This window comes from Bombina bombina, chromosome 2, assembly GCF_027579735.1.
Source record: "Bombina bombina isolate aBomBom1 chromosome 2, aBomBom1.pri, whole genome shotgun sequence".
Classification (NCBI taxonomy): domain Eukaryota; kingdom Metazoa; phylum Chordata; class Amphibia; order Anura; family Bombinatoridae; genus Bombina; species Bombina bombina.
Genome location: NC_069500.1, coordinates 811,862,548 through 811,883,796, shown reverse-complemented (window position 1 = coordinate 811,883,796; position 21,249 = coordinate 811,862,548).

The window sequence follows — 21,249 nt, the reverse complement described above, 5'->3', positions numbered from 1 at the left end:
TACATATATATACTGTACATACATACATATATTGGGACATATACAAATACACATTTGAGTCTTTCCCAGTCTAACACCTTGTCAAATACCATTTCCCTTTAAATCCCATTAAAAACAAACACACTTTAATTTCCTTTTACAATGTATATATATATATATATATATATATATATATATATATATATATATATATATATATAAGTGAAATACTTTATTTTTACATATACATGTGTTTTTGTTATGCATATATTCAAGCATTACAGCTTTACTTTGGATCTCCAAGATTACTACATTTTCCAGCTCTATTATTTGTTGCCATAGAGCACAACACATAACTCTCAAATTGTTATGTGAGATAAATATTTTTTAACATTTACTAGTAATACCAGATTGTGTGCTTTTCTTAGCGCTGGGTCATGATATGGATAACGCACTCTACGCTTTAGGTTGTGCTCTACTTGTAATCTAGGCCAATATCGGTCAACATAAAAAAAAATTGTTATCTGTAGAAAACAAGAGCAAAATTGTGGTTGAATTAACAGATTTGTTCAAGCAATGGATTGATAATAAAATGCCCTTGCACATTAAAGCATTTTATTATTATTTGTTTATGTTCCTTTAAAGGGATTGTTGCAGGGGCGTATTAAGGCATAGGCCACCAAGGACGGTGCCTAGGGCAGCAGATTTTTAAGGGGCAGCAGAATTTTGAGTCCCTAGGGCCACTCTACTGAACTCAGGTCCGGGTGGCTAAATCAACCAATTACTAATGACTTAAATGGCTGGCTATTGCTATCCTATGGGATTATATGTGGGTGCACATGACGTGGTGACAGTGGAGGCGGAGCAGAATTTTGAGTGCCTAGGGCAGCACAAAACCTAAATACGCCCCTGGATTGTTGTTAGAGTAAAAGGACGCATGGAATATTTGGAAGTGGAAATTCTTCTTTTGGGAATGAAAGGATGGAAGAAAGGAAGGGAAACAAGGAAAGAAAGAAGAATGTACAATTAAAATATAATAATAATCATGAATTGTAGTATATCTAGAGGTGAAAGATCATTTAAATGATAGATTAGTGTTTCAAAATAGCTATAGCCGCTTCTTAGGAGCTGTCTCTTTAATAATGTTCCAACAGACATCAACATGGATTTCGTGGAATAATTTGTTCGTAATCAGTATCCGTAAACAACAGTATAATCAGTATTTAGATGGTGTAAACATTCCACACAGGAACCCCACAGTTGCAGGTAACACCAAACCAACTTGTAAATACGTGTAACATCCAGTAATAAAAACACAAAAGGACTCACCACACTTTTCCGAAGCCCACCATAAGAATGGAAATACCTATGTTTGCAGTCCAAATTCACAATCTTGCAAGTAGCTTGTAATTTGCGTCGCAATTCTCTGTGAGTGGTAGGCTTCACCGTGCCGCCTCTGTGACACACCTGTTTAGTGCAAGGTGTGAGACTGCTCCAAGCTCCGGCGCTGCTGGGGCTCTCCAAAAACCCGTAGGATTCAAATAGAAATATCAAAAGCAATCAAACAGATCACAGTTCCGATGCAAGGAAAGGCAGGGAGAGATATCGGTAATTAAAATGGTATATATTTATTATTGCTTACATTAAAAAAAGTTTCACAAGGCACAGCAAACAAAAAAGACTTCGGCTGACGCGTTTCCTGCCTTAGCGGCAGTTCATCAGAGCACAAGATTCAGTGTTAGCAACAGGTGTTTAATCAGGTATGGGTCTGAACCTTAACCAATCATAGTAAGCAGATCGGGTGTAAAAGTTAACCCTATCATTACCCAAATTGACTATCTAACTTATGCGGCTAACACTGTAATAATCTCACAAACAGTACAACTTAAAACTAAAGACTAAAAACATGTATATCTATAACATACTATAGCTTTCTGGAAACAATGTAAAGTGTAACGATAGAAAAAAATAAATAAATAAATATATATATCTTGCTTTTTCTAATCTCTTATTTTTTAGATTTTCGTTATACTCTATAGATGTAATAGATGTAATACAGGTAGAACACACGACAGCTGATGCAACAATGTAGCTATAAAAGTATACAAAGTCAAATACAACTTGATGTAAATAAGCAAGTGCAGCAGCCGTCTCCTGTGTTCTAAACCCAAAGAAATCTAGTAAAAAATACATGATCGTATACTCAAAGGAATTGTTCACTGTGGGACTTTTGTTGAAAAGGCAGTGTGAGATAGCTTACCACAAAATAAGGAATGTCCATATTTTCATATGTATAAACCTTAATACAACAATTAGTAATCTCATCTTAAAAGCATCATCATATCTTATAATGTTTCATAATATCGAATTCAGTTAGATGAAGATTGACCTGTCGGTAAAGCAGATTATATTGCAAAGAGTCACATCATCATATCTTATAGTATTTTATAATATCGAATTCAGTTAGATGAAGATTGACCTGTCGGTAAAGCAGATTATACTGCAAAAAGTCACATCAGGGCACTAGTTAGAGCTACTGGATGTTTACCTATCAATATACAATTTAATATCACTAATTTTATTAATACCCATAGGGCTTCCAGTTTTGGGACATATATTGGGACATATACAAATACACATTTGAGTCTTTCCCAGTCTAACACCTTGTCAAATACCATTTCCCTTTAAATCCCATTAAAAACAAACACACTTTAATTTCCTTTTACAATGTATATATATATATATATATATATATATATATATAAGTGAAATACTTTATTTTTACATATACATGTGTTTTTGTTATGCATATATTCAAGCATTACAGCTTTACTTTGGATCTCCAAGATTACTACATTTTCCAGCTCTATTATTTGTTGCCATAGAGCACAACACATAACTCTCAAATTGTTATGTGAGATAAATATTTTTTAACATTTACTAGTAATACCAGATTGTGTGCTTTTCTTAGCGCTGGGTCATGATATGGATAACGCACTCTACGCTTTAGGTTGTGCTCTACTTGTAATCTAGGCCAATATCGGTCAACATAAAAAAAAATTGTTATCTGTAGAAAACAAGAGCAAAATTGTGGTTGAATTAACAGATTTGTTCAAGCAATGGATTGATAATAAAATGCCCTTGCACATTAAAGCATTTTATTATTATTTGTTTATGTTCCTTTAAAGGGATTGTTGCAGGGGCGTATTAAGGCATAGGCCACCAAGGACGGTGCCTAGGGCAGCAGATTTTTAAGGGGCAGCAGAATTTTGAGTCCCTAGGGCCACTCTACTGAACTCAGGTCCGGGTGGCTAAATCAACCAATTACTAATGACTTAAATGGCTGGCTATTGCTATCCTATGGGATTATATGTGGGTGCACATGACGTGGTGACAGTGGAGGCGGAGCAGAATTTTGAGTGCCTAGGGCAGCACAAAACCTAAATACGCCCCTGGATTGTTGTTAGAGTAAAAGGACGCATGGAATATTTGGAAGTGGAAATTCTTCTTTTGGGAATGAAAGGATGGAAGAAAGGAAGGGAAACAAGGAAAGAAAGAAGAATGTACAATTAAAATATAATAATAATCATGAATTGTAGTATATCTAGAGGTGAAAGATCATTTAAATGATAGATTAGTGTTTCAAAATAGCTATAGCCGCTTCTTAGGAGCTGTCTCTTTAATAATGTTCCAACAGACATCAACATGGATTTCGTGGAATAATTTGTTCGTAATCAGTATCCGTAAACAACAGTATAATCAGTATTTAGATGGTGTAAACATTCCACACAGGAACCCCACAGTTGCAGGTAACACCAAACCAACTTGTAAATACGTGTAACATCCAGTAATAAAAACACAAAAGGACTCACCACACTTTTCCGAAGCCCACCATAAGAATGGAAATACCTATGTTTGCAGTCCAAATTCACAATCTTGCAAGTAGCTTGTAATTTGCGTCGCAATTCTCTGTGAGTGGTAGGCTTCACCGTGCCGCCTCTGTGACACACCTGTTTAGTGCAAGGTGTGAGACTGCTCCAAGCTCCGGCGCTGCTGGGGCTCTCCAAAAACCCGTAGGATTCAAATAGAAATATCAAAAGCAATCAAACAGATCACAGTTCCGATGCAAGGAAAGGCAGGGAGAGATATCGGTAATTAAAATGGTATATATTTATTATTGCTTACATTAAAAAAAGTTTCACAAGGCACAGCAAACAAAAAAGACTTCGGCTGACGCGTTTCCTGCCTTAGCGGCAGTTCATCAGAGCACAAGATTCAGTGTTAGCAACAGGTGTTTAATCAGGTATGGGTCTGAACCTTAACCAATCATAGTAAGCAGATCGGGTGTAAAAGTTAACCCTATCATTACCCAAATTGACTATCTAACTTATGCGGCTAACACTGTAATAATCTCACAAACAGTACAACTTAAAACTAAAGACTAAAAACATGTATATCTATAACATACTATAGCTTTCTGGAAACAATGTAAAGTGTAACGATAGAAAAAAAAAAAAAAATATATATATATATCTTGCTTTTTCTAATCTCTTATTTTTTAGATTTTCGTTATACTCTATAGATGTAATAGATGTAATACAGGTAGAACACACGACAGCTGATGCAACAATGTAGCTATAAAAGTATACAAAGTCAAATACAACTTGATGTAAATAAGCAAGTGCAGCAGCCGTCTCCTGTGTTCTAAACCCAAAGAAATCTAGTAAAAAATACACGATCGTATACTCAAAGGAATTGTTCACTGTGGGACTTTTGTTGAAAAGGCAGTGTGAGATAGCTTACCACAAAATAAGGAATGTCCATATTTTCATATGTATAAACCTTAATACAACAATTAGTAATCTCATCTTAAAAGCATCATCATATCTTATAATGTTTCATAATATCGAATTCAGTTAGATGAAGATTGACCTGTCGGTAAAGCAGATTATATTGCAAAGAGTCACATCATCATATCTTATAGTATTTTATAATATCGAATTCAGTTAGATGAAGATTGACCTGTCAGTAAAGCAGATTATACTGCAAAAAGTCACATCAGGGCACTAGTTAGAGCTACTGGATGTTTACCTATCAATATACAATTTAATATCACTAATTTTATTAATACCCATAGGGCTTCCAGTTTTGAGGGTATATATCCAAAAAACTTCTCGCTTGGCGAGAGCTTTGTATCTATCCCCACCTCTTATGCCTAACTTAACCTGTTCAATACCTTGAAACTTGAACACACTGAACTTATCATTGTGGGAGAAAAAGTGTTTCGCAACAGGAGTTTTTGGCTCCTCAGCCTCTAGGGACAAAAGATGCTCACGTATTCTCTCTTTGAGAGTCCTAGAGGTGAGTCCTACATATTGAAAATTGCATTGGGTGCACGTAATGAGGTATATTACAAAATTTGAGCTACAGTTTAATCTCTCACGTATTTTGTATGTTATGCTAGTAGTGCTAGAGGAAAAAGTATCCCCGACTAGTGCATAATCACAGCTCTTACAAGGTTTTACTCCACATTTGTAAAAACCTACCCTGCCAGGTAGCCAGCTTACCACTTTGCTATTACTGTTATTCTTAGAACTGAAATTTTTAGCAACCATATCACCTATTGTTTCTGATCTACTGGAAATGAAATTACAATTTTTGCTTACTAATTTTAAATCCTCATCCCTCTCCAATAGGGGTAACCTTCTCCTAATGATATTGCAGATATCATTATATTGTCTGCTATATTTAGTTATAAAATTAATGCCATGCTGATTGCTCATTTTGTTCTTCCTATTTCTATTTTTATTATTATCAGCAAGCAGACTCTTTCTATCCATATCTGCAATCTTAAAGGACATATCCCGAAGATTTTTATAGTCATAGCCCCTATCGACCAGACGTAACGTAAGGTCATTAACATGTCTCCAATAATCCTCCAGACTAGTACAATTGCGTCGTAACCTTATGTACTGACCTTTCGGTATACCTCTTTTTAAGTGATTAGGGTGTAAAGAGTCGGCTCGCAAGATGGTGTTCCCTGATACTTTTTTTCTGAAAACCTCAGTAGTTAAGGCGAGATCAGTATGACCTATAAGTACATCTAGATAGGGTATATTGTCTGAAGACGCACTGTAGGTAAAACCAAGGTTGCTAGAATTGTCATTAAGAGATTCAACAAAATTAAATAACTCATTGTCAGTGCCTCCCCACACAATCAGAATGTCATCTATATATCTAGTATATAGTTTAATATGGTTACTATAGACATTCCCCTCACCAAAGATTTTCCAGATCTCAAAATCTGCAAGGAAAAGATTTGCATACGAGGGGGCAAATTTTGCCCCCATCGCTGTACCTCTTAATTGTAAGAAAAACTCCCCATTGAAAACAAAATAGTTATGGTTAAGCAAAAATGTTATCGCCTGCAAGATAAAGTCCATCAATTTATTGTCATATCCAGAGTATCTCTCTAGCATTCTTTTGATGGAACAGATGCCTGTTAGGGGTAATATGAACCTGATGGCAGCCATCTTGTTCCCCGCAGCCATCTTGTGATGATTAGCATCCATTTTGTAATAATTAGAATTTATTATAGCAGTTATTATGCAGTGAGAATTATATGCATGTTATGAGTTTCTTTAGCTATTCGGCCTTGCCAATGTACCCTGGCCTAATGCCTAGAAGTAAGATAGAATAAGATAATGTAAACAAGAGGCTTTAGACACTCGGTTGTCTCTGCAGATGGTAGTTTGTTATGACTCTGTAAATATTGTTATGAGAAACTCATGTTCCAGTTTTTCCTTGTAAATTGCTCTGTATAACTGTGTAAGATGACGCGGTCCTAACGTGTCATCCCCTTAACCCTGTATGTCACTATAAGAAAGGCTTGCACTGTGCAATAAACAGAATTGGCTTTCGATCATAATGCTGCGTGGTCTGAGTCATTCTAAGGGGCCCTTATCAGGTAATCTACATATGCCTCAGGTGGTACACTAGGCCCCAGGCTTTGGCCTGCACTGACACTTACCCCCTGAAGGGGACACCTAACAGTTTTGGCGTCAGGACAGTGGGATTCGCAGTGAGTAACTATGAGTGCTTTTACCATGCTTTCTTTCTGTGAATTTGAACCTAAATTTAGTCTGGTAATAGGTGTTGATGATAATGATATAAGGTTAAAGGGGTTCCTGTGGTTGAAGCACAGGTTTGCGGAGGTTAAAGTCCTGCCGGCAGTTGTGATACCCCTCCAGACAGGTAATCAGTCCTGTGCTGGGACACGACAGGTATTGTGAGTCCTGTCGGTGATAAGCGCGCAAGTAATATATGTATGCCAGTCGACGGGAGGTTCTTTTAAGATAAGGTCCCCCGGGCAACTTGGCAGTGAAGTGAGTAAGTCTCACGTGTGTTGAAGTTTCCCATATTCATTCCCATAATAGAGTTTTGTTACCCACCTGAAGCTCATGTTGATATCTGATGCTTGCTTTTGCTGCTATATAAAATGATGCTGTGCGTAGAAAATATTAAGTGGCTGTGCATGTTAATTGTGGCTATTATTGTATTGAGAAAGGGGAACTGCTCATAGATAAGAATGCACAGAGAAAATTACATGTATAAGGTAAAAGAAAAGAAGAGTTAATAGTTTCTGCAAAAGACAGAAATATTTTTTTAAAAAACACGGTCAGTAAGTACTGCTGTTTGATAAATAGAGAAATCTCTGTGTTAAAGAATGTAGCAGGCAAAGAAGGGGGGCCACCACTGAGCGCGCACATAGCTCAGAAAAGAAAAAAAAAGAAAGAAAAGAAACCTGTTACAGCAGCTTCGTTTGTAAGATTTTTTTTGTTTGCTTGCAGTAACAAAAATGAAATTGTGTATATTGAGATGCATAATGTGTGATGGTCTGTAGGTTCTCACTGTGGTATGCGTGTAACAGATTTACTTTGGACCAGGAACAGAATGTATTATTTGAAAACGATTGTTTCAAACCCTGCAAAAGTGGCCATTTTGTGGGGTTTCGAAAAAAAAGAAAAAATGCATTGTGGAAATGGTGAAAAGTTAATCTAGTGTTTTTTTTATATATATATATGTATGTCGTACGCTAGAAAATAGATGTTTTTCTGAGAAAGGGAAAAAGGGAGTGAATCTTTGGCATGCGAGATGAAATGAGCTTGTGTGTGTCTGTATCGTTAGTAATAATGTTTCTTTCTGTTTCTCTGCTGGGAAATCAGACGTTTTTAGAAGATATTTGGTAATGTTATTTTATGTAACTGTATTTCAAAGTCACCAGCATGTTTTAAGTATGTGGTATTCATATGCAGTTTTAGTTTTAAGTGATAATTGTTGTTCGGCATGTAAAGATATGATATTGTTTTTGTAAGTGAAGTAACGGCTTTGAAAGTGCGATGGTGTGTGTGATTTTTTGTCACGCTCTGGTAAATATGAAATTGTTTCTGGTATGATTAATGGGTTAACGTATGTTGTATTTGTAAGGTCTGTGCACGGCGTGGGTGCACACAATGAAATATATTTATAGGCTGTAATTGAAAGTTTTTCTAAAAGGGCGTCCGTTTTTGTTGCAAGTAAATTAATCTGCAGGTCATGCTACAGTACAGAGGTGAAATTGGTGTGGTAAATCATACAAGCAGCCTAAATTATGGTTAGGATATACATATGTAATTTGCGTGATGAATGGTTAGTCCTTAAAGGGACAGTTCACTGTAACAAGGTGTTGCTATTAATGTATTGTCCATGACTTGTTACACAAGCGGCATATTATCTTATATTTGTCTGGAAAATCAGAGCTCAGTGCGTAGACGGAGCAATAGAAAATTGTCATTTTCTTATTTAAAGAACCAGTGCAATAACCCTGTATTAGTAGTTTGCTAAATATATTTTTAGAGACCTTTCTTTGTATATATTTATTTTAAATTTGCTGTTCAGATAGCAGATATTCTTTTTGCAGCATAACTTAATTCTCTCTGTAATGCAAACTGAAGTGATAAGTTGTCTACAATTTTAGTGTAGGGATCCGTGAGACTAGCGGACAGAAAAAGAAAAGGAAAAAAAAAAAAAACAAGAAAAAACAGAGGAGTGAAAATATTTAAAGGGATACAGGAAAACTGGTATAACATCTGAGAATTTAAGGGAATATTTACATAAAAGACGATGAGGTTTACTGTAAGCCTAACACTAGTATATTTCACTGTGTTAGCAGTTTCAATTAAAGATTATTTTTAATTTGGTTAAAATGTCCCTTTAATTAGCCTGCATCCCACTGTGAGTGCGTTCTTATGCTGCTTATGCTTGTTTAGGCTATTTAATGAACGTCAGTATACATTTTCTTTATTATAAGGATCATTGGGATTAATTTAAAGGAGAAATTGTATTAGTATTCTTTTGTAGAAAGCTTATTTTTGTGTTATATGCAATTGATTATATTTGGCTGTAGAGCTGCAGAATGGGGAATATCAAATTATATACAACGTTAAATCCAATAATTTTGTTGTGGTTAAACTAATTAGCATTTATCAAGTTTTAGTGTGAATTTTATATTTTTAAGCAAAAGACTATCCTTCTCTGGACTGTGCCTTACCGCTCGATATGGAAGTCCTGTTATGCTGTTACAGGATCAACCAATTAAATTAGGGGAGTATTGTTTTAACTCCATTCCTTATATTGCTTGTTTTGTATTTTCTTGTATTTGTTTTATTTTTATTGATCATATTTGGTCTAAGAAATCATATGCTTCATTGGTATTAGTGCACATTGTAGTTTATGTGCTTAACATAGTAACTTTTTAGATAAAGGTAACTGTGAACTTTGCAGTATTGTACTCTATTGAATGGCCCACTGAGTATAAGAAAATAGGTTTAAGGAAAATGCTGCAACATAGCATAATATTTTAGACCCTTCACCCTTTAGAACATAAGGAGGACACGTCTAAGCTAGAAGTTTATAGTAAATATACAGAGAAATGTTTCAGGGAATAGCATAATTATAGTTTATGAAAGCAAATGTATTTTTCCCTTTTATTAATTAGTATGGTATCTGCAAAGTGAATTTGGTCATTCCTGATGTTTGTCAAAGAGAGTAATTCTTACCATAAAGATGTGTTTACCTTTAAAAGAGCTTGTAGTTTTAAATGATGTTCTGTTTGTATGCTTTCCTCATATAGGAGTGTGAGAGAATTTAGGTTGGAGAATTATAAGCATTATAGATAGCAGCCATCCAGAATAAAGCAACACAAGGTTCTTTTATTTTTTTAGAAGTTCAAAGTGATATAGAGAAGTTGTAAATTATTCTCTGAGAAATGTCAATGTATTTAAGTTGTATTATATATCAACAATGTTTTGTTTGATTTTTAATGACATAGGATAAAAGTGACGTTTTATTTGGACATAATTGTGATTGTATTGCGGTGTGTACTCATCCTGTACTGTTTCTGTTTGCTTCCTAGACTCCCTGTGACTCGAGTGTCTGTTTGCCATGGGTATCCACTGGTTGCCTTGTCTACCCCATGAACAAACCATCAGATTTCCAGTATCTCCCTGCGGAAGAACCGTGGATAAGCACCCCTACTGCAAATGAACTGTTGGAGAACTGTATTATAGCAAAGTGTCAAGGTGCAGCGCTCTCAAATGGACAAAGACTGTTCTTAAAGTATTCAGAGGCCACCTAGAGACAGTTGTGCTGTTGCTATGTCATGCTTTACTGTGGAAAAGGAACTGTTGGACATATTGGGGGGTGCTAGCAATGCAGGTGGAGAGATAGAAGATGCAGCGTTGTTTGGGGGTAGATGGGGGGCTGGTTGGGTCTCTGTGTTGGTAGACCGGTAGTTTTGGGAAGGCTGGAAGATAGATGGAAGGTATTGGAGGGACTGTACCTATATGCAGTGACAATTAGCCTATAAAAGTATATCACGACATGCGAATATTTTTCTCTTTAGTATTCTCACAGAGTTCTGTTACCATAATATAAGGCTTTACTAATTTTCTATGCCTGTCTATTTTTATGTTATTCTGTTAGAATAAAAGGATGGTATGTTAGGGGTAATATGAACCTGATGGCAGCCATCTTGTTCCCCGCAGCCATCTTGTGATGATTAGCATCCATTTTGTAATAATTAGAATTTATTATAGCAGTTATTATGCAGTGAGAATTATATGCATGTTATGAGTTTCTTTAGCTATTCGGCCTTGCCAATGTACCCTGGCCTAATGCCTAGAAGTAAGATAGAATAAGATAATGTAAACAAGAGGCTTTAGACACTCGGTTGTCTCTGCAGATGGTAGTTTGTTATGACTCTGTAAATATTGTTATGAGAAACTCATGTTCCAGTTTTTCCTTGTAAATTGCTCTGTATAACTGTGTAAGATGACGCGGTCCTAACGTGTCATCCCCTTAACCCTGTATGTCACTATAAGAAAGGCTTGCACTGTGCAATAAACAGAATTGGCTTTCGATCATAATGCTGCGTGGTCTGAGTCATTCTAAGGGGCCCTTATCAGGTAATCTACATATGCCTCAGGTGGTACACTAGGCCCCAGGCTTTGGCCTGCACTGACACTTACCCCCTGAAGGGGACACCTAACAATGCCTAAATCATGAGGGATGCAAGAATACAACGATATCGCATCAATCGTTGCAAATTTGTAACCCTCTTTCCACTGAAAATCCTGTATTTGTCTTAGTAGGTGTTTAGTGTCTCTAAGGAAACCTGGTAGAGACTGTACTATGGGCTGTAGTTGAGCATCAACCCATTCTCCCAACCTCTCCCCCAGGGAGCCAATAGCTGAAATAATTGGTCTCCCTGGGGGATTAGTGAGAGACTTGTGTATCTTTGGCAAATATTTAAAAATCGGTATCCTCGGATACTCCACATAAATATATTCCACTACTTTATCAGTAAGTATCGCATTTTCCAAAGCTAGATCTAATAAATGTCTCAGTTCTCTTTGAAATTTAATTGTTGGATTAAATGTAAGCTTCCTATAGGTCAATGTGTCATCCAACTGTCTGTAAGCCTCACCAATATAATCTGCTTTATCCAAAACTACGATAGAGCCTCTCTTATCCGAGTCAACTATCACCAAATTAGGATTTTTAGTAAGTTTTTCCAAAGCACAGATTTCGTTCTTATTTAAATTCTTATGTTTCACATTACCATTAACCTTATTACTCTCTGTTCTTTCTGATAACTAAATTAGATCTTGTTCCAAAATCGAATGAAATAATTCTATGACATCATTTCTAGCATGGACTGGATAAAAATTGCTAGGTACAGTTTTCCTCATAGACTGTTGTTTGTCACACCCATCTGTTAGATTACTACCATCCTGCAATGCACATAGGGACACAATATCACATAGTACCTCAAAGTTACATGTGTCACTCAAAGCTTGTGTGTTCAAAGGTGCAATAGCAGGTTGGTTAGTTTCCACAGCGCCTCTGAAATGTTTATTCAGAGTAATTTTACGAATAAATTTATTTATATCTAATATCGTGTCAAACAAATTGAAATCCCTAGTGGGAGAAAAGCCAAGTCCCTTAGATAGAACTGCAATTTCATTAGAGTCCAGTGCAATGGTTGATAGGTTGATTACTTGTTGTCTTTGTGGCCCTTCCTCTTCCACTGGGTCCTGCGGCTCGGATACCTCGGTACAGCTGTTACAGTCTCTATGTTTTCTCCTGGAATTTTTGTTTTTTCTTTGTTTTTCCCTTTTTCCCTTGTATCGTCCACCATGGTTAACCCGTTTTTTGATCTAGCACCCCCCACAATTTCAGCTGATGTGGACATTCTGATAGGTGTGGAGGTTGTGGGTAATTCCGGGGATGTAGCTCCTACGGTGGCAGCCGATGTAGAGCTAATTTCACTGGGACCGGTAGTATTTTCAAAACTGGAAAAAGTGACCCTTTTCAGATTCTTGTTTTTATTGCCATCATTATTGATGTCACCTTTGTAGTTCGACTTCTGTTTCTTCCTTTGTATCCGTCTCTCATTGACCCAGCTATACACTACTCCTAGATCGTAATCTTTAGTATCTCTTTCATATTTTTTGAATTTGTTATCAGATAATTCAGTACTCAATTTATCCAGTACTTCATCCAGTTGGCTCTGGTAATGAATCAGCTTTTCATCATCTTTGAATATCTCCAATTGTTTGTCCAGTAGATCTATTTCCAACAGGGTACAATCTCTCTGGTCTTTTTTAAATTTTACTAGCTTCTCCATCAAAATTAAAGAGCAATCTGTCAGGGACTGATTCCAAGAGAGCATGAATTCAGGAAAGTCCTTAAGAAAAGCTGGAAACTTCTTTAGTCTCAAGCCCCTTGGTATTTTCTTTTCATCCAGATAATGCTCTAAAAACTCTATGTCCCACCATAATTTCAATTCTTTGATGTGTATTTTTTCTTTGTTAACAAACAATGTTCCCAGATCTAGTTTAGTTTCAACATTTGCTGTGCCTTTAAATAGTTTCTCCGATCTCTCCCTCCTCAATGTATCATTGATAGCAGCCATTTTAAATGTATTATTGACACTTTTAGATGTTCACTTAGAATATATACTGTGACAAATTTCCACTGGAGATAAAGAATAATGAACCAACAGACATCAACATGGATTTCGTGGAATAATTTGTTCGTAATCAGTATCCGTAAACAACAGTATAATCAGTATTTAGATGGTGTAAACATTCCACACAGGAACCCCACAGTTGCGGGTAACACCAAACCAACTTGTAAATACGTGTAACATCCAGTAATAAAAACACAAAAGGACTCAGCACACTTTTCCGAAGCCCACCATAAGAATGGAAATACCTATGTTTGCAGTCCAAATTCACAATCTTGCAAGTAGCTTGTAATTTGCGTCGCAATTCTCTGTGAGTGGTAGGCTTCACCGTGCCGCCTCTGTGACACACCTGTTTAGTGCAAGGTGTGAGACTGCTCCAAGCTCCGGCGCTGCTGGGGCTCTCCAAAAACCCGTAGGATTCAAATAGAAATATCAAAAGCAATCAAACAGATCACAGTTCCGATGCAAGGAAAGGCAGGGAGAGATATCGGTAATTAAAATGGTATATATTTATTATTGCTTACATTAAAAAAAGTTTCACAAGGCACAGCAAACAAAAAAGACTTCGGCTGACGCGTTTCCTGCCTTAGCGGCAGTTCATCAGAGCACAAGATTCAGTGTTAGCAACAGGTGTTTAATCAGGTATGGGTCTGAACCTTAACCAATCATAGTAAGCAGATCGGGTGTAAAAGTTAACCCTATCATTACCCAAATTGACTATCTAACTTATGCGGCTAACACTGTAATAATCTCACAAACAGTACAACTTAAAACTAAAGACTAAAAACATGTATATCTATAACATACTATAGCTTTCTGGAAACAATGTAAAGTGTAACGATAGAAAAAAATAAATAAATAAATATATATATCTTGCTTTTTCTAATCTCTTATTTTTTAGATTTTCGTTATACTCTATAGATGTAATAGATGTAATACAGGTAGAACACACGACAGCTGATGCAACAATGTAGCTATAAAAGTATACAAAGTCAAATACAACTTGATGTAAATAAGCAAGTGCAGCAGCCGTCTCCTGTGTTCTAAACCCAAAGAAATCTAGTAAAAAATACACGATCGTATACTCAAAGGAATTGTTCACTGTGGGACTTTTGTTGAAAAGGCAGTGTGAGATAGCTTACCACAAAATAAGGAATGTCCATATTTTCATATGTATAAACCTTAATACAACAATTAGTAATCTCATCTTAAAAGCATCATCATATCTTATAATGTTTCATAATATCGAATTCAGTTAGATGAAGATTGACCTGTCGGTAAAGCAGATTATATTGCAAAGAGTCACATCATCATATCTTATAGTATTTTATAATATCGAATTCAGTTAGATGAAGATTGACCTGTCGGTAAAGCAGATTATACTGCAAAAAGTCACATCAGGGCACTAGTTAGAGCTACTGGATGTTTACCTATCAATATACAATTTAATATCACTAATTTTATTAATACCCATAGGGCTTCCAGTTTTGGGACATATATTGGGACATATACAAATACACATTTGAGTCTTTCCCAGTCTAACACCTTGTCAAATACCATTTCCCTTTAAATCCCATTAAAAACAAACACACTTTAATTTCCTTTTACAATGTATATATATATATATATATATATATATATATATATATATATATATATATATATATATATATATATAAGTGAAATACTTTATTTTTACATATACATGTGTTTTTGTTATGCATATATTCAAGCATTACAGCTTTACTTTGGATCTCCAAGATTACTACATTTTCCAGCTCTATTATTTGTTGCCATAGAGCACAACACATAACTCTCAAATTGTTATGTGAGATAAATATTTTTTAACATTTACTAGTAATACCAGATTGTGTGCTTTTCTTAGCGCTGGGTCATGATATGGATAACGCACTCTACGCTTTAGGTTGTGCTCTACTTGTAATCTAGGCCAATATCGGTCAACATAAAAAAAAATTGTTATCTGTAGAAAACAAGAGCAAAATTGTGGTTGAATTAACAGATTTGTTCAAGCAATGGATTGATAATAAAATGCCCTTGCACATTAAAGCATTTTATTATTATTTGTTTATGTTCCTTTAAAGGGATTGTTGCAGGGGCGTATTAAGGCATAGGCCACCAAGGACGGTGCCTAGGGCAGCAGATTTTTAAGGGGCAGCAGAATTTTGAGTCCCTAGGGCCACTCTACTGAACTCAGGTCCGGGTGGCTAAATCAACCAATTACTAATGACTTAAATGGCTGGCTATTGCTATCCTATGGGATTATATGTGGGTGCACATGACGTGGTGACAGTGGAGGCGGAGCAGAATTTTGAGTGCCTAGGGCAGCACAAAACCTAAATACGCCCCTGGATTGTTGTTAGAGTAAAAGGACGCATGGAATATTTGGAAGTGGAAATTCTTCTTTTGGGAATGAAAGGATGGAAGAAAGGAAGGGAAACAAGGAAAGAAAGAAGAATGTACAATTAAAATATAATAATAATCATGAATTGTAGTATATCTAGAGGTGAAAGATCATTTAAATGATAGATTAGTGTTTCAAAATAGCTATAGCCGCTTCTTAGGAGCTGTCTCTTTAATAATGTTGTAGAATGACGAAGTCTAGCCAAAATTCTTTGCCAGCAAGGATTAATGTAGGGAACATTTGGGCCAACGCTGAACTCTTGCTTCCTTTTGGAAATAAATATTTTTGCAAAAACAAGAATATCAAACTTCAGAGACTTAGATGACATTTAAAGAAACATTGCTGCAGCATAGATTAAATGAAATATTTCACAAAGACTCATTCATATAATTGGATCAGTAAAATGGTTGCAGTATGTTTTGGCTTTCTGTCTAGTGTAGGATGATTTGATGGCATGTTATCCGGACAAGTTTGGACAGCATTGAGTTCTAGTTAATCTACGGTTATTTTTTGTATTCCAAATAATCAGGACACGCTGAGAAAGGGATGTGCATCTAGCTAATGTAGGGGGACTTCCTATCTGCAGATTATCAGGACATATTATATACGTAATATATAGGCTGATTTGAGTGTGGAAATTATAACGGCTAGCTCTGACAGAGGTGGGGGTTACAACTAATGCAGGGTGACCTCCTTAATGTAGATTACCAGGGCAGGCTCTGAAAGTGCTTGTTTAAAACCCAATATAGGGTTATCTGACTAGAGATTATCAGGACAGCCTCTGACAATGATGGATTACTTCCTAATATAAGGCAGGTTACCTCTTGAGTATAGGCTAATATAAGGTAATCTCCTCAGTGCTGATTATCAGGACAGGCTCCAATAGTTAATTTTTCCACCTGATATAGGATCATCTGACTGCATATTATAAGGACAGACTCTGAAAGTGCTGATATTCTATTTAAAGGGACCGTCTACTCCAGAATTTTTATTGTTTAAAAAGATAATCCCTTTATTACCCATTCTTCGGTTTTGCAAAACCAATACTGTGATATTAATACATGTTTTACCTCTGTTTCTAAGGGGCTTATGTATCAATGTGCGAGCGGACATGATACGAAGTAGCATATTATGTCCGCCGCACATCGATAAATGCAGACAGCATACGCTATCAGCATTTATCATTGCATCAGCAGTTCTTGTGAACTGCTGGTGCAATGCCGCCCCCTGCAGATTCGTGGTCAATCGGCCGCTAGCAGGGGGTGTCAATCAACCTGATCGTATTCGATTGGATTGATTTCTGTCCACTGCCTCAGAGCAGGTGGACAAGTTATGGAGCAACGATTTTTAGACCGCTGCTTCATAACTTCTGTTTCCGGCGAGCTTGATAAATATGCCCCTAAGCCTCTGCAGACTGCCCCCTCATCGCAGTTCTTTTGACAGACATGCATTTTAGCCAACCTGTGCTGGCTCTACAGGAGTGCACACAATGACACACATAAACTAGTGCTTAACTTTTAAAAACTGTCAAAATGCACTGAGCTAACAGGCAGTTCAAAGGCTTAGAAATTAGCATATGAACCTATCTAGGTTTAGCTTTCTTCAAAGAATACCAAGAAAACAAAGACAATTTGATGATAAGTTAATTAGAAAGTTGTTTACAATTGCATGCCCTATCTGAATCATGAAAGTTTAATTTTGACCAGATTGCCCCTATAATATCGGGTATTCTGACTTCATGGTTTCTGTCTCATTTAGGGTGATCTGCTCAGTGCCAGATCACACAGAGCTCGGGTTTTTCCACCTCTTGACTACACAGTATTGGGACATATTCAGATACTGCTGGGTTTCTGTGTAATGTAGGGTGGCGTTCTGCGTGTCAGATGCTGCACAGAAGGAATTATAATGCCTCTTGGTATTCTTGAAACCACCCAGACTGACGGAAACTTCTGTGAACTCTGTAAAGAAATCACAAAGACTTTACAAGTCCCTAGAGGGTGGGGATTGGGGGGCAGAGAAACAGAGGAAAGAAAATTAGAGCGGAAAGGAATAATTCCATCCAAGGCCTGACAATTTATCTCTGTTTTATTTACTGTGAGTGTCCAATTAATTTAACTCTTTTATCACTAGTTCGTTTTACTCTGTCAGGCAAAAAAGTAACATGTTTTAACGTGAAAATCCCAAGAGAACAAAGTACCTAGGCCACCAATAAAGACTAACACACAAAGAAATGCTATTAAACAATTCATTATAATTAAAAGAACAGTAAAGACAGAATATCATTTTTTTGTTGAGGTATAACTTGCAATTTTAAACAACTTTTCAGTCTATTGCCTAATTTGATTTGTCCGTTTGTTATCTGTTGTTTAATTTTAAAGCTAGGTAGGCTGATAGGAGCTCAGGAGCGTGCATTTGTTTTTAGCTTTCTATAGCAGCAGTTTGTAAGTTTGTATAACACTGTTATAAACATTGTTGCAAATACTGCTGCCAGATTGCTAAAGAGACATGCACACTGCTGAGCTCACCTACATCATACATGTCATGCACTATCCAATACATTTACATTTCATTTTAACATTACTGTCCCTTTATGACATCTAAATACAATCACAAAGGGCAAATCATTTGTAAAATGAAGGACTCAGTGGAGTGTATGTTAGTATTTTATACACCCATATGTGCCCACATGCACACATGCAGATCCATTATTAATTAAAACTATAAAAATAAGAATATTTACTATTGTAAGTAAATACATATTCATACAGTTATTCTTAAAGGGATATGAAACTCACATTTTTTTCTTTCATGGCTCCAGAAAATCACGCAATTTTAACCAACTTTCTAATTTACTCCCGTTATGAGATTTGCTTAATTTTCTTGGTATCCTTTGTTAAAGGAGCAGCAATGCTCTACTGGGAGCTAGCTGAACACTTCAGGAGTGCCAGAGACAAGAAGTATATATATATATATATATATATATATATATATATATATATATATATGAAGCAAGTAAATGAGTTATGCAGGCAGCGGTTTTGTAGTAAAAAGTAAAAAGTCTTTATTGAAACATGATTAAAAGAACACTCCAAAAAGCGTCACAGGTACATCCACAACAGAAGGTCCGCTAACATGTTTTGGCATCAAGCCGTAATCATAGCTAATGGACTATGCACCTGAGCCCTTAAAAAGCATCAGGATCACCCTGATTGGGTAAAAACAAAGATACAAGTTGTGATGTAAATTAACTCTATGAGTACCTATACACGTTTGAAATGCCTGTTACCTGGATATTATCAACTAAAAAATGTACAAGCATTGTATGAACACACTACTTATGCTAGTAAATGTTTATACAAAAGGTACCATCACTTATATAAACCATAATAAGATCATTAATAGTGGTCTACAGTTAACTAGACTACAATAAGCAGAACAATTTTAAAAGTACAATTCGCTATTAACAACAAACATATTGCATCTTAGATATTTATAACATCTGTGATATTTATGACAAAGTCAAGTCAAACGATCATACTAATACTTGTTGTACATAATCAAATAGTGTGTGTGCACAGAGAGGAAACATTGCAATGTGCACTGCTAAGTCAAAATAAGGATAGAACTATTTAATATAAAGGGGCAATAATATAATGGTTACTCCATACTATAATTGAGCTTACTTGACTTAAAATGTATATATATATACACATGTGGCTCTGTCAAGGCATACAAAGTAACATCGGACGAAATGGTGCTTGTAATATAAATACATGATAACTCAAGTATGGGATACAACATTGCATGTTGGGGAAATGTGAAATAATGATTAAAGAATAAACAATATAACACAATAAAATTATATATTATACTATACTATATTATAGAACCTAGGCTGGCCACTACAGAAGAGGGAACAATGACCTATACACAACCTGCAACATCTATTGCCAATGATTAATTAGGTCATACTCTGAATTTTCAAACCAGTGGGTACACGAGTCTGAAGTTTGAAAATCCAGAACATTTCCCTCTTCTGTAGCAGCCTATCTCTTTCCTCCCCCTGGGGGGCAGGTAACCCGTTCAATGGCCTGCCATCTTAGTGAATTAACACTTTTTTGATGACATTGGCAAAATGTTGCACTAATGGTGTAGATGCCACACCAGCCTGTATTGTGGACAGGTGATTTTGAATTCGAACTTTAACCTCAGTAGTTGTGAGTCCAACGTACTGTAAGTGGCATAGAGTGCAACTCAACACATATATGACATATGTGGAGGTGCACTTCAAACAAGTCTGGATGGCAAATGTTTCTCCTGTAACCTCAGACATAAAGTTGTCTGAAGGGAGAACAAAGTCACATACCCTGCATTTATTGAGGCATTTGAAAATACCTCTATGAGTAAGCCAGGAACTCTGGTGTGCATTAGTCTTAGGCAGAACAGATGGTGACAATAAATTTCCAAGAGTAGTCGTTTTCCTGTAGGAACAACGTAACCCTTGTGCTATACAATTTTCCAATTTATCATCAGCAGCTAGAAAGGAGAAGTGTTTCTTCACTATTTTACATATTTCAGTATATTCCTGACTATACTCTGTGACAAAGGTAACTCCTTTATGTTTGCTGTCAGTTTTGTTGTCAATTCTGTTAGTCTTACCCAGAATTTGTGACCTGTCTAGCCCATCTACTTGTCTCCTGGCCTTGTTAATCACTTTGGTGCTGTAGCCCCTACTCTTGAGCCTATTGGCTAGGTCTTGGGACTGTTCTACATACTTAGTAGGAAGGGAGCAATTACGTTTAACCCTGATGAACTGGCCTTTGGCCACAGCATGGGGTACATGCCTAGGGTGGCAGCTACTCGCATGCAACACAGTGTTCCCAGCTATGGGTTTCCTGTAGATCTCTGTGTGAATGCTTCCATAATCTAAACCTTTAATGGTAATATCCAAAAAGTTAATCTCACTTTCCCTTAATTCACATGTAAATTTGATTCCAATATTATTGGAATTTAAATAGTCAACAAAAGATGTAAACTGAGATTCACTCCCTTTCCACACAAGCTGCAGGTCGTCTATGAAGCGGCCGTAAAAATAAATCAAATCTCTTAAGGGATTACCATCTCCATAGACGTGGGACAGCTCCCACCAACCCATAAAAAGGTTGGCATAGGAGGGGGCAAACTTAGCCCCCATAGCTGTCCCACGTCTCTGGAGATAGAAATTGCCCTCAAAAGAAACGTAATTGTGTGTAAGCAAATATTTCAAAACTCTAAGTAT